General features: G+C 46.8%; 1 long non-coding RNA gene across 1 annotated transcript in view; it reads right to left on the bottom strand.

Annotated features, from left to right (window-relative positions):
• Positions 1-3,605: 3,605 nt before the first annotated feature.
• LOC139171319 (uncharacterized) overlaps positions 3,606-12,171 on the bottom strand; it is a 73,954-nt gene continuing 65,388 nt past the window's right edge. Inside the window, exons 2-3 of the long non-coding RNA XR_011559732.1 lie at positions 8,077-8,104; positions 3,606-4,047 (exon numbers count right to left, since the gene is read on the bottom strand). This is a non-coding gene — a long non-coding RNA (uncharacterized lncRNA). The remainder of the gene's footprint in view (positions 4,048-8,076; positions 8,105-12,171) is intronic.

The following is a 12,171-nucleotide window of genomic DNA, read 5'->3' as shown; positions in this document are numbered from 1 at the left end:
AGAAGAGAGCGGGGCTTCCTCTCTGTTTCTATTCAGCAGCTTTCTCTGTCAGCGATGGTGGGAATGTTCTTGGTGGTTCCTTGATTAGACTGATTGTTATTTGGATTGTTTGCTGAATTGGTAGCTCCTTGAATGGGGTATTGTTGCTTGGTTGTTGGTCTAGTATTCATCTTTGTTTTAATCTATGCTTATCTAGATATTCATTGCTGGTGAGCAGGGTTCCTTTTTTTTATCTAGCACTGATAATGTTACCTACATTTACATGAAGTTCATGCATTTTAGAGAATGTCTAACAGATGCACCCAATGCCCTTTCAAAATACTTCAGCCCCCAAACATTTCGTGACAAGGATGTTTTCAGTAGATCTTGTTCCAGGAATCCCTATCAGGAAGTATTCTGTGCTATTGGGAAAGCCTGTTCAGAAATGTTTTCACATGCAAATCCACCCCACACTTCTGCTGAGTGTCTGCAGGTACACATTCTTGTCTCTCTGATGAAGACAACAACACATTTCCCCTTGAAGACAATTCCCCGTGCAGCTCCCTGGTGACATGAGTTGACTGGGGAGACCTGTCCTCCCTTGCCATGCAGCAATTTTTGACTTTTTGACAAACTCCAGGAAAGTGGAAAAGATAGGAATAATACCATATATGTCTTGGTAAGATCACACTTGAAATATTCATCCAATTTTGGTCACCACGATGTAAAAAAGAAATTGAGACTCTAGAACAGGCGTCCCCAAACTTGGGAACTTTAAGACTTGTGGACTTCAATTTCAAGAATTCTCCAGCATAGCTGGCTGAAGAATTCTGGGAGTAGAAGTCCACATGTCTTAAAGTTGCCAAGTTGGAAGACCTCTGCTCTAGAATATACAGAGAAGAGCAAGAAAAATCATTAGGGGCCTGGAGGTGAAATGTAAATAATGATTGCAGGAATTGGGTTTGTCTGGTCTAATGAAAAGAAGGACGGGGGTGACATGATAGCAGTGTTCCAATATTTGAGGTGCTATCACAAAGAAGAGGGAGTCAAGCTATTTTCCAAAGCACTTAAAGCCTGGAAAAGGACCTATGGGTGGAAGATCATTAACGTGAAATACAACCTAGAACTAATGAGAAATGTCCTGACAGTTAGAACAATTAACCAGTGGAACAAGTTGCCTCCCAAGTTGTGGGTGCTTCAACACTGGAGATTTTTTAAGGAAAAGATCGATAAGCATTTTGTCTAAAGTGGTATAAAGTTTCCTTTCTGAGTAGTGGGGTTGAACTAGAAGACCTCCAAGGTCCCTTCCAACTCTATTATTCTTTTTTAAAATATATTTTTATTGATTTTATAATATAAAACACACACACAACATATAACAAGTGCTCAGTGATTAGTGCCTGCCACCAGACAACATTCAGACCTCTCCAACAAAATGGGGGCATATTTTGTATACAGTGATCCCCCGGGTATTGTGATCCCGATCATTGCGAAATGGCTATATGGCGATTTTGCAACCCAGAAGTAAAAACACCATCTGCGCATGCGCGCCCTTTTTCCTATGGGCATGCATGCGTAGATGGCGCCGGGCAGATCAGCTGCTGGGCGGCTTCCCTAGGTCTTCCCCCTCTTGCTGGCGGGAGGGCGAGCGGCGGGCATCAGCGAGGAGTTTCCCCACCGCCCACGCAAACTCCTTGCTGCCGCTCGCCCCCCCTTCGCCCGCCCACGCCGTTCATTCTCGCCGCTTCCCAGCTGAGTCCTGAAGCGAATTGGCTTCAGGACTCAGCTGGGAAGCGTGAGCGAGCGGCGCCAGCGAACGGCTTGTCCGCCGCCTGCCTGCCCGCGCGCCCGCCCGCCCTTCACCCGCCCACGCCGTTCATTCTCGCCGCTTCCCAGCTGAGTCCTGAAGCGAATTGGCTTCAGGACTAAGCTGGGAAGCGCGAGCGAGCGGCGCCAGCGAACGGCTTGTCCGCCGCCTGCCTGCCCGCGCGCCCGCCCGCCCTTCGCCCGCCCACGCCGTTCATTCTCGCCGCTTCCCAGCTGAGTCCTGAAGCGAATTGGCTTCAGGACTCAGCTGGGAAGCGCGAGCGAGCGGCGCCAGCGAACGGCTTGTCCGCCACCTGCCTGCCCGCTAGCGAGGAGCCGAAGATTGGGGGCCGCGCGGCTGTTTTAAAACATCGCCGCCGGCATGGGGGGCTTGCCAGCAACCCCGGACCCCCAACCCGGGTTTGGGGGGCTGCTAGGAAGCCCCCCATGCCGGCAGCGATGTTTGAAAACAGCCGCGCGGCTTGCCAACTGAGTCCCGAAGACAAACGTCAAAGGCGAACTTCCGCGTTTGTCTTCGGGACTCATTGGGAAGCCGCGCGGCTGTTTTAAAACGTCGCTGCCGGCATGGGGGGCTTGCCAGCACCCCCCGGACCCCCAACCCGGGTTTGGGGGGCTGCTAGGAAGCCCCCCATGCCGGCGGCGATGTTTTAAAACAGCCGCGCGGCTTCCCAATGAGTCCCAAAGACAAACGCGGAAGTTCGCCTTTGACGTTTGTCTTCGGGACTCAGTTGGCAAGCCGCGCGGCTGTTTTAAAACGTCACCGCCGGCATGGGGGGCTTCCTAGCAGCCCCCCAAACCCGGGTTGGGGGTCCGGGGGGTGCTGGCAAGCCCCCCATGCCGGCGGCGACGTTTTTAAAACAGCCGCGCGGCCCCCAATCTTCGGCTCCTCGCTAGCGCTGCGGAAGTAAAAACACCATCTGCGCATGCGCAGATGGTGTTTTTACTTCCGCAGCGCTACTTCGCTAAAACCCGATCATTGCTAGGGGTCCTGGAACGGAACCCTCGCAATGATCGGGGGATCACTGTATTCCATTTTAACTCAAGAGCAGTATATCTATTTACATATTATAAAGTGATTCCAATTTATTCCAACTCTATTATTTTGATATTTTAGATAATTCTAAATCAGGGAAAGATTTGGAGACAAGTTTGAGTCTGACATTCTGTGGTTATTGTCTTTTATTATTCTGTAGATATAGATATGTACTATTGCAATGTTAAGATGATGGGATAGATTGAACATAATTCAGATTTCTTGGCAATTTCAACTGGGACAGAAAGCATGCTTGGGAAGAAAAAGGGAGAAAGAATTGCTTTCCCTTTATTAAAACTGGCAAATTTGGACAGGCCAGTTGACAATGATTCCTGCGCATGCTGGGACACGGTTGCACGCATGCCAGTGACCCAAAGCTTTGCGCGCAGCTTTATTTATTTATTACTTAGATTTGTATGCCGCCCCTCTCCGAAGACTCGGGGCGGCTCCAGTTTTACTACTAGTACGATGGCATCAACTGTACTGGTAGGAATCCACTACTGCCACAACTGTTCATCATTCTATTTCGCCTCCAGACCCCTTGTCTTTGTTGCTCTTCTCTGCATACTTTCTAGGGTCAGGGACAGCCTTAAGTCACCCTTATCAGTAGCCATGGGGTTAAATGGTATACATTCCTTACTGCAATGTTGTTCTCCTTATTTTGCAGAGAGAGGGTAAAATGGTTAGGCTCTGTAATTCCTTCCTCTGGGAGCAAATCATGGAGTGCAGGAACTGGGCCCAAAACAGGACAGAGGTAGCAACAGAGTTATCAAATTTCATTCAGATTTAATTTTCTGACCACTGAAGAAAGGCAGAGCCCTGGTTGCAGCTGTGAGGAAGGACCCTATAACAGTGGAGAAGACGAGGATCGATTCAGGAGAACTCCCAAGTTATTGACATTTTATTTATTCTTTAAGCCCTTTTGCCCCTGCAAAAAAAAGGAGAGGGTGTCAGAAAATAAGAAGTATGCAGGGTTCTTTTTGCAGGCATTGAAAAATGCAGACGACAAACATTTGGCTCGGCTCGGCTTTGATGTGGTGTGATAAACTCGATCTGAAGAGGACATCAGATCAGTGATGATGGTGGTGGCGAGCTAGTTCCTGGGTTCCTTCTACAAGTAGATTGCTTGTGCCCTCTCAGGTTCAGCAGGGCGCATATTCACGTCATACTTTTCCCTCCTCCTTTCATCCTCCCATTCTCCTTCCAGCCTTATAGAAAAATGAAAATGAAGGGTGTTATTAATGTATTAAATGTATTGGCCACCCCAGCATCAAGCATTTCACCATGTACTGCATTTTACAGAGTATAAGGTCACCTGTTTCCCCCCCCCCCCCCCACTAAAAGAGGCTGAACATTTGGGTGCGTCTTATACTCCAAATGTAGCTTTTACTCAGCTTTTTTATAAGCCCTAATAAGGTGCTAATGCAATCTTCGGTGCTTTGCTAGCTAAGCGATCTTCCCTTTGCCTGCTTCTTTCGTTGCTGCTCCCTCTGACAATCAGCTGAGCCTTTTTTCATCTCTAACAGTGAAGTGATCTTCTGTGCTTTGCTATCAAGTGATCTTTCCTATTTTTCAGCCCTAACGAGGTATTGATGAGTGAAGGGATCTTCTGTGTTTTGCTAGTGAAGCCATCTTCCCTTTGCCAGATTTTTTCATTGTTTCTCTCTATGAAGAGAGAGAGAAGTGACATGTTTTAGAAACTTTTTTATTCCCCAATGAGGAGATAAAAAGCAAGCACGTGGGCTCAAAACCAGCAAACTAATGTGCTGAAGCTGACCAGACTAAGGACTAGCCAGATGAATACCTGCTAGGCAGATTTTTTTCTTCCATTTTCCTCCCCCAAAACTAAGGGGTGTCTTATAATCGGTGAATCTTATACTCTAAAAAATACGGTGCATGTGATTACAATGATAATAGCATAAAAATAGAAAGAATTGATACATTTAGCAAAACTAAATCTTGCACAGGGGAATTCAAAATCAATTTCATGGAGTTATAGGGATAGAAGGGACCTCAGAGGTCTTCTTGCCTGACCCCCTGAACAAAGCAGTTGCCCAGAACCTGTGTGTCTGCGCGCAATTTCTCTACCTGCCCAGGTGCTGTAGCATAGTTGCGCTGGACTCTGCTAGCACTCAGAGCCACAGGGGCACGCACACGTCACCGTTCCACCTTAGCAGCACACCTCTGCAGGAGCCTTATAATATCCCAGTCAGATGGTCGTCCAGTCTATTCTTAAAAACCTCCAGTGATGGAGCCCCTATAACCCCAGGAGGTAAGCCGTTCCATTGATTAATTGTTTTCACTGTCAGGAAATTTCACCTTCTTGGTTGGATCTCTCTTTGATAAGCTTCCACACTTACCTCTTGTCTTGCCGTCTGGAGCCCTAGAGAAGAAGCCAATCCCCTCTTCTTTGAAAACCCGATATTTCATATTGGTGGGCACGCAAGCTCAGATCTGGCATGCATGCGTGTGCTGGCCAATTGATTTTTAGGCTTTTTGGGTCCAGACCAGTAGGAGTTGGAAAAAAGCCTGTTTTCATTCTCCAGAGGGGATAGGGAAGGGCTGTTTTTTGCTCTACTCAAGCTCTAGAGCCTGGGGAGCCTGGGAAGGGTGAAAGTGGCCTTCCCTCACCTTGGAGGCTCTCCAGAGGCTGGAAACATTCCATGTGCCAACTTCTGGATGAACCGGAAGTTCTGTTGTTGTTTTGGAAAGCTCAAGAGTCTTTTGGGGAGCTTCAGAGGGTGAAAACGGCCTTCCCCACCCCTCCGAAGGCCCTCCAGAGGCCAATAATGGCCCATTTCCCAACTTGAAGAAGTTGGCAAACAGGCCATTTCTGGCCTCTGGGGGGCCTCCTGGAGTGAGGGGGGGGGGAGAAGACCATTTATACACTCCAAGGCTCCTAGAAAGGCTCTGAAGCCTGGGCATGCCATCGCATGCAGGGAGCAGGATGTGTGTGTCATGTATGCATCCATGGGAGGGCATGGAATTATGGGTGTGGGCATGCACGCACCTGCCCCCCCACGCCACCCCTTTTTGGTACACAAACAATAAAGATTCACCATCATTGTTCTAGAGCCAATATTTGCAAAGGTCTTCAAACTTGGCAACTTTAAGACTTGGAGTCTTCAATTAGGGAATTCTAAGAGTTGAAGTTCACAAGTTTTAAGGTTGCCAAGTTTGAGGACCCCTGTCCTAGGGGGTGAACTATTCCATAGGATGGGAGGCCTGGAGATGTCAAATATATAGGAAGTGGAGAGGGGAAAGCGATAGGGCAGGGACCATCAAACAGAACACAGATCGCGGCTAAGGATGGAACGTGTAACAGTAATACCATTGTTGTCGGGGCTTTTGGTACCATGTCCAAGAATTTCACAAAACATATCAAGAAATTGCAGCTTCCAGCAATAACACCAGTGGAACTGCAAAAAACTGTGCTACTTGGAACATCATATATTTTAAGAAGATACTTGGTTGATACCTAGGACGCTGGCAGCAATCCTTATCACATTAGCACCAGCCAGTGGTATTTGTGATACTTTTTAAAATATTCAGTTGACTGAGTTTTATGTTTAATGAATAAAAGATAACAACAACAACAATGGGATAGTAGAACAGAAGACAAAGTATTAAGTTCTGAAAACTGAGGTTGAAAGATTGTGGCATAAACTGGCCGTGGTGGTCCTTTGATATTGCCACACTGGGTGCCACACCCAAAAAATATTGGACAGCATTTAAAAAAAACCCCTCTATATTGACAAAATTTCCATCTGCCAGTAGCAAGAAGCCACAATGCTTGGATCTGCACTTAAACTATACAAATACATTGCAATTTCCCAGGTTTGGGGTAAGAATTAAATGCAGGCAATGTGAAGGCCAACCCCCAGCTAAAGAATTGCACAATGTTTTGTATATAATAACAAAAACACATTATAAAGATTTGCAAATAGAAGCAAAATGGCTATGGCAAAAGAAAGCAAATATAATACCAATAGTATTGGTGCCTTGGGTGCAATCCCAAAACATCTGGAGCACCACTTTAACACCATTATCACTGACAAAATCACCATCAATTGGTTGCAAATAACAGCTTCAGTTGGAACAGCTCACATTTTGTGACGATGCCTTTAACACCATCAACATCTGCCTATACCAGGTCCCTGAATAAGACTGGATTTGGATCAAATGCCAAATCCAGTCTAAACATCTGGTTGACTGTGTGACAAACTATAGTAATACCATAATACCATAATAATAAATGCAATGACATCACTGCCAATTTAAAGTAAAACTTAAACACCCACTGTTCCCAATAAAATATAACATTTGTAGCACTGAGTTGTTATCTGGTTTCAGTAAAAGAGTGTCTGCAAAAAAGCAACTAAGCTCAGCAAGAGCCAGAGAGAGTTCTCCTCCTTCTCCATACCTCACTCCTTTCCAGCATTGATGATGTTACCTAGTTTGTGTAATGAAATGTCTGCAAGAAAGCAACCAAGCCCAGTGTTCTTTTCAGGACTGAATATCAAGGTTTCAGCTAACATCCGAAATAAATCAGCCTCCGAGTCCAAGTATTCCTCAAAGCTCCAATTTATTTCCAGAGCCATTCTGGCATCTACACAGGGAAACCTGGATCTGAGTTTCCCACTCAGTTGAAAGTTCACATCTTTAGTCCCCCACCCACAAACTTGTCACGTTGCCCATTCAGATTGTGCCAGCATGGCCAGTTCTTTCCTCACTTCCAGCCCCAGTGGTTGCATCTGTTCCCACCTGGTAATTCACCCCTCCCAAGTTTCTGCAAACATCAGGTCACATAGATGGTGTGGCAAGCTGTTCATTTCTGCAGCCGCTTGACAGGTGACCTCCCCTCAACCTGGGCACCAAGCACTCCTCAACCTACTGTTTCCTTGTTACTTTTCAAGAGAGCCAAGGAATTTTTGTGCATTTTGTGAACCAACTGCTCCAATAAGTGCCAGAGATCCATAATCCAGAAGACAGAAACTTTTCTAGGCATGATCTTACACATTGTAGGCCTAAAATGTAAATGGTGAACTGTTCATAGCTAGCCACACACATTGCCTCATAAATTTAGAAGTGTCAACTGATTCATTTCATGTTATTTGGGGAAAAAATAGAGCTTTTGCAGCTATAACATGCTGTACTTTAAAGGTCACACAGAACAGGACTCTGATAAATCAGGTTTGACAACCACACTGTGAGTTGAGGATAATAAAATAACATACCTTAAAAGATGTAAACAGCACAGCAGATCTGTAGGAGTAAACAGAAATTCTAGATTATTTTAGATAGATAGACTGAGGAACACTGTTTAAAAACCAAAGGTTTGCCTTCAAAAGTTATTGTTTGATCTTGCTGTGAGTCAGCAACACCTTCAGGATATTCTTGAACCTAATGTCCAGATAGAGAGACACACACAACAAACTAGTAAAAGTTTCAGTAGTTTATCACCTGCCCCATTAGGGCAACATAGCCATACTTTTAGAAAGTTGTGGGACCATCTTAAACCATCATATGTCAGGCATATCGTGTGCAACTGTGCTTTCTTAAGTAGGTTAATGGTTATGTATCTTGGATGAATCCCCAACATCAGAAGGTTTGCTAGTACTATAGACAGCTTTCATGATTGATAGCTTTTCACTAATCTCCCACTCTTGTCTATATCTTCCTTAAGGAAGGTGGCTTATTTTTTCCCCCAGTTAAAATGGACCCTGGAAATCTTAATTTAAGGTTGTGTATCTGGTTTGACCTCTGGATTTAATTCCTCAATGGAAATAGTTGAAATATGGTAAGTGAAACTCTAGGGACTGAGAACATTCTATTCAAAATATTTTTTTAAACATTTAGATTTGTCTTGTTTTATTTATTTATTTTTTATGCCACCTTTACTATTTGTATACATAACTCAAGACAGAAAATCCCTTCCTTATTCTTCCGAAAATAACAACCCTGTGAGGTAGACTGGGCTGAGAGGGAGGCACTGCCCCCAAATTACCCAGCCAGCCTTCATTCCTAGGGCAGAACTAGAACTCACAGTCTCCTGGTTTCCAGCATGGTGCCTTAAAAACTAGAGCAAACTGGCTCTCAAACAAAAGGATGAGCAAGAAACTAACCCTGGACTTGTACAGGAAAGTAAAACGATTCCTTATTAATAAGGTGGTTTGGATTATGCGTTGCTTCTTGCTCAGAAGCAAGAGATAAAATTCAATTGTTTGCATCCTGGGAACAAATATAAACTTTAAGTCCCCAAACTTGGCAACTTTAAGACTTGTGGACTTCAACTTCCAGAATTCTCCAGTTGGCTTTGAAGTCTGTTTTAAGTGTAACCTACAGAGTGTAACCTACATAAAAGGAGAAACCACCCTCATCTCAGAAGATATTCTGCTCCTCCTTTTGAAGCTCCTCTCATCATATCTCATGGTAAATATGATCCCTGAGCAGAAATCCTCTGACTATGGAGTTGAAAAGGCAGATTTTATGAGAGGCAAAATGATCTCTTAGATAGCCAAAACCCAAATCATTAGGGATTACAGCATCTTGCATTTGGAAATAAATTGGTCAGCAATTGAGCTTCTCTACAATGGTGTAAAATGTAGTGCTAAGGTTTAATTGGTAAGCACCAGGCAGTGGGCCATGAAAGCAAGAGATGACCCTGAGTGATCTTGAAGCCCGTTGAAGACCAAGGTTTATGCTTCCAAATAGCATTAGCAATAGCATTTAACATGTAGACTTATATATCGCTTCATAGTGCTTTTACAGCCCTCTCTAAGTGGTTTACAGAGTCAGCCTTTTGCCCCCAACAATCTGGGTTCTCATTTTACCCACCTCGGAAGGAGGGAAGGTTGAGTCAACCTTGAGCCAGTGATAAGATTTGAACTGCTGAACTACAGCTAGCAGTTAGCTGAAGGAGCCTGCAGTGCTGCACTCTAACCACTGCACCACCCCAGCTCTGTCAGGGGTGTCTCAGTCACTCTAAAACTATTCAGGAAGTTCTTGAATATTGTGGTGTCACGACATTTCACTGCAGACTAGCATGGACCAAGTGAGGAATAAGCCTGATGTGTGTATATTGATTATGTCCTACTTTGCAAAGACTCATCTATAGTGTTGGGCGAACCCGTTGAAGTACGGGTTCGGTGGATTTGGACGAACTTGACACCGGAGTTTGGGTAGGTTTGCTGAACCCGAACCCCAAAACCTCTGGCCTGGCGGGAGATGAAGTGTTGGGGGGGAGGCAGCGATTGAGTACGAGCTGGAACGCTAAATTGCGCTTGCTGCCGCGGCTTATATTGTAGCATGGGGCTTTTGTTTTCTTGTTTTAAGGAAACACACAAACACACGTGTATGCGCAACACTGCAGCAATTTATTCTTCATGGGTCCCCGCCTCCCCCTTCTGCCCACCGCCTGCTTGAAGCTGCCGGCCGGGATCCTGAATAGCTGGCCGGCAGAACCTACCTGCCAAGCCCTCTTGCCCGGCGGGAGGCAAAACGCTGGAGGGGTGTGTGTCAGGCTCCCGGCCATCGCCCGTTTGATGGAGCCTGACACACACACCCTCCTGTACATACATGTGTGTTTGTGTGCTTCCTTAAAACAAGAAAACAAAAGCCCCACACTACAATATTTTCACCAAGACCTTCTCCCCCCCGGAAGCCTTAAGTCTCCTTTATGTCCCTTTTCCCTTTATTTGTTTTTTTCATTTTCATCCTTTGGTTCCAAACCCAGATCTTAATCTGCCTCTCCATGAGGTTTTAAATCCCTGCCACCTCGCAGTGCCTTTCTTGGGTGAGGTACATGTTAAAGAGGAATTCCTTTTTCCAGTTCCAGAGTCTGGAATTTGGTGTAAGGGCAACGCTTTTCCCTGGTGGAGCGAGCGTGGATCCAGTTCGTGGCTGGGTTATTTGAGCCAAGCTGATGCTGCGGCTGCTCCTCTTTTTGTTCCTTGAGGTTGCTGAGCGGGCTGCTTCCAGAGGCTGGCTTGGCCGGGCTGAGGACGGCATTGTTGGCCAGGGAGGCGAGAGCAGGTGCGCCCAGCCCATTAGTTGCCTTTCTGTCTGCCACTACCAGAAAGGAGCCGTCGCCTGTATAGTCGGCCCCGTGGGAACGGCCCGCAGGGGAGGAGAAGCTCTCAATCCGTGGGGCCGGGGAACCAGAGGCGCAGGATGGGACGGAGGCGGTGAAAGCGAAGGCCCGGTGCTCAAGTAACGCAGAGGCGGTGGGCTCCCGCTTGTCCATCCCGTAGAGGCGTCCGGGGTGTGTGTGTCAGGCTCCATCAAACAGGCGATGGCCGGGAGCTGCCGAAAATCCCTGCCCCTAGTTCTCTCTCATTTTGGCGGCTCCCGGCCATCACCCGCTTGATGGAGCCTGACACCCCTTCCTCCAGCGCTTCGCCTTCCGCCAGGCAAGAGGGCTCGGGAGGCAGGTTCTGCTGGTCAGCTATTCAGGATTGTGGCCGGCAGCTTCAAGCGGGCGGTGGGCGGGAGGGGGAGGGGGGAGGGCTCTGAGTCAGCCACCACGGTCATTGGCCACCATGGTGGTCTGTTGCTTGAGCTGCTCCAATACCGACTCTATCTTCTGCTTTTTCACTGACATGATCACACACGTTGTGGCGAAAGAAATTAAAGGAGGAGGCGCGGCTGCGGCGTTCAAGCCTTTTTCATTAGAAATAAAAGGAGATTGGCACTCATGCGGCTTCCCAGCCTGTGCTGCACGAAGGTTTTGTCTGACAGGCGGCCGCGGGCTGTGAGATGGTGGGGCCTACGCCAACAGAGAACCCGCCCCCCTCCCCTTTCCAAAGAGCGCTGGGGTGAGCTAAGGCTGCCCTGGGCAATGGGCGCAACAGGCGATTGGTGCAGACTTTGGTTTTGTTTCCTGTGCGGCAGCCAATCAGTATTGCTCTGGGTTTCAGGACAAGCAAGGTGGTGTCGTGGCCTTAACTTCCTTATTTATTTAGTCCAACCTTGGCAACTTTTAAGACTTGTGGACTTGTGGGTGGGTGGGATTATAATATGTATGAAATGAATGAATATGATATAAATGCAATTTCAGGCATACCTGACACTGGAAGGGCAGGAGGTGGGGGGACACTTATCTCTCGGGTGGCAGAGGGTCAAAACATCCCGGTTTTGCTGGGGAGAGGCAGGTATGGCGGAAGCCGTGGAGCTAGCCATCCCAGGGGAAGGAGAGATCGCTACTTAATAGCGATCCCTTCTTCCGGCTCCATGAGCTTAACTCAAGGCACTGGTGATGAGTGTAATTCTGGCCCTGGGCTCAAGCTGTTGCTACTCAATGCCAGGTCAGTGGTAAATAAAGCTCTCCTCAT

Source organism: Erythrolamprus reginae, chromosome 8 (assembly GCF_031021105.1).
Source record: "Erythrolamprus reginae isolate rEryReg1 chromosome 8, rEryReg1.hap1, whole genome shotgun sequence".
Taxonomy (NCBI): domain Eukaryota; kingdom Metazoa; phylum Chordata; class Lepidosauria; order Squamata; family Dipsadidae; genus Erythrolamprus; species Erythrolamprus reginae.
The sequence above is the reverse complement of the archived record's forward strand: the minus strand, read 5'-3'. Positions and strand labels throughout refer to the sequence as shown.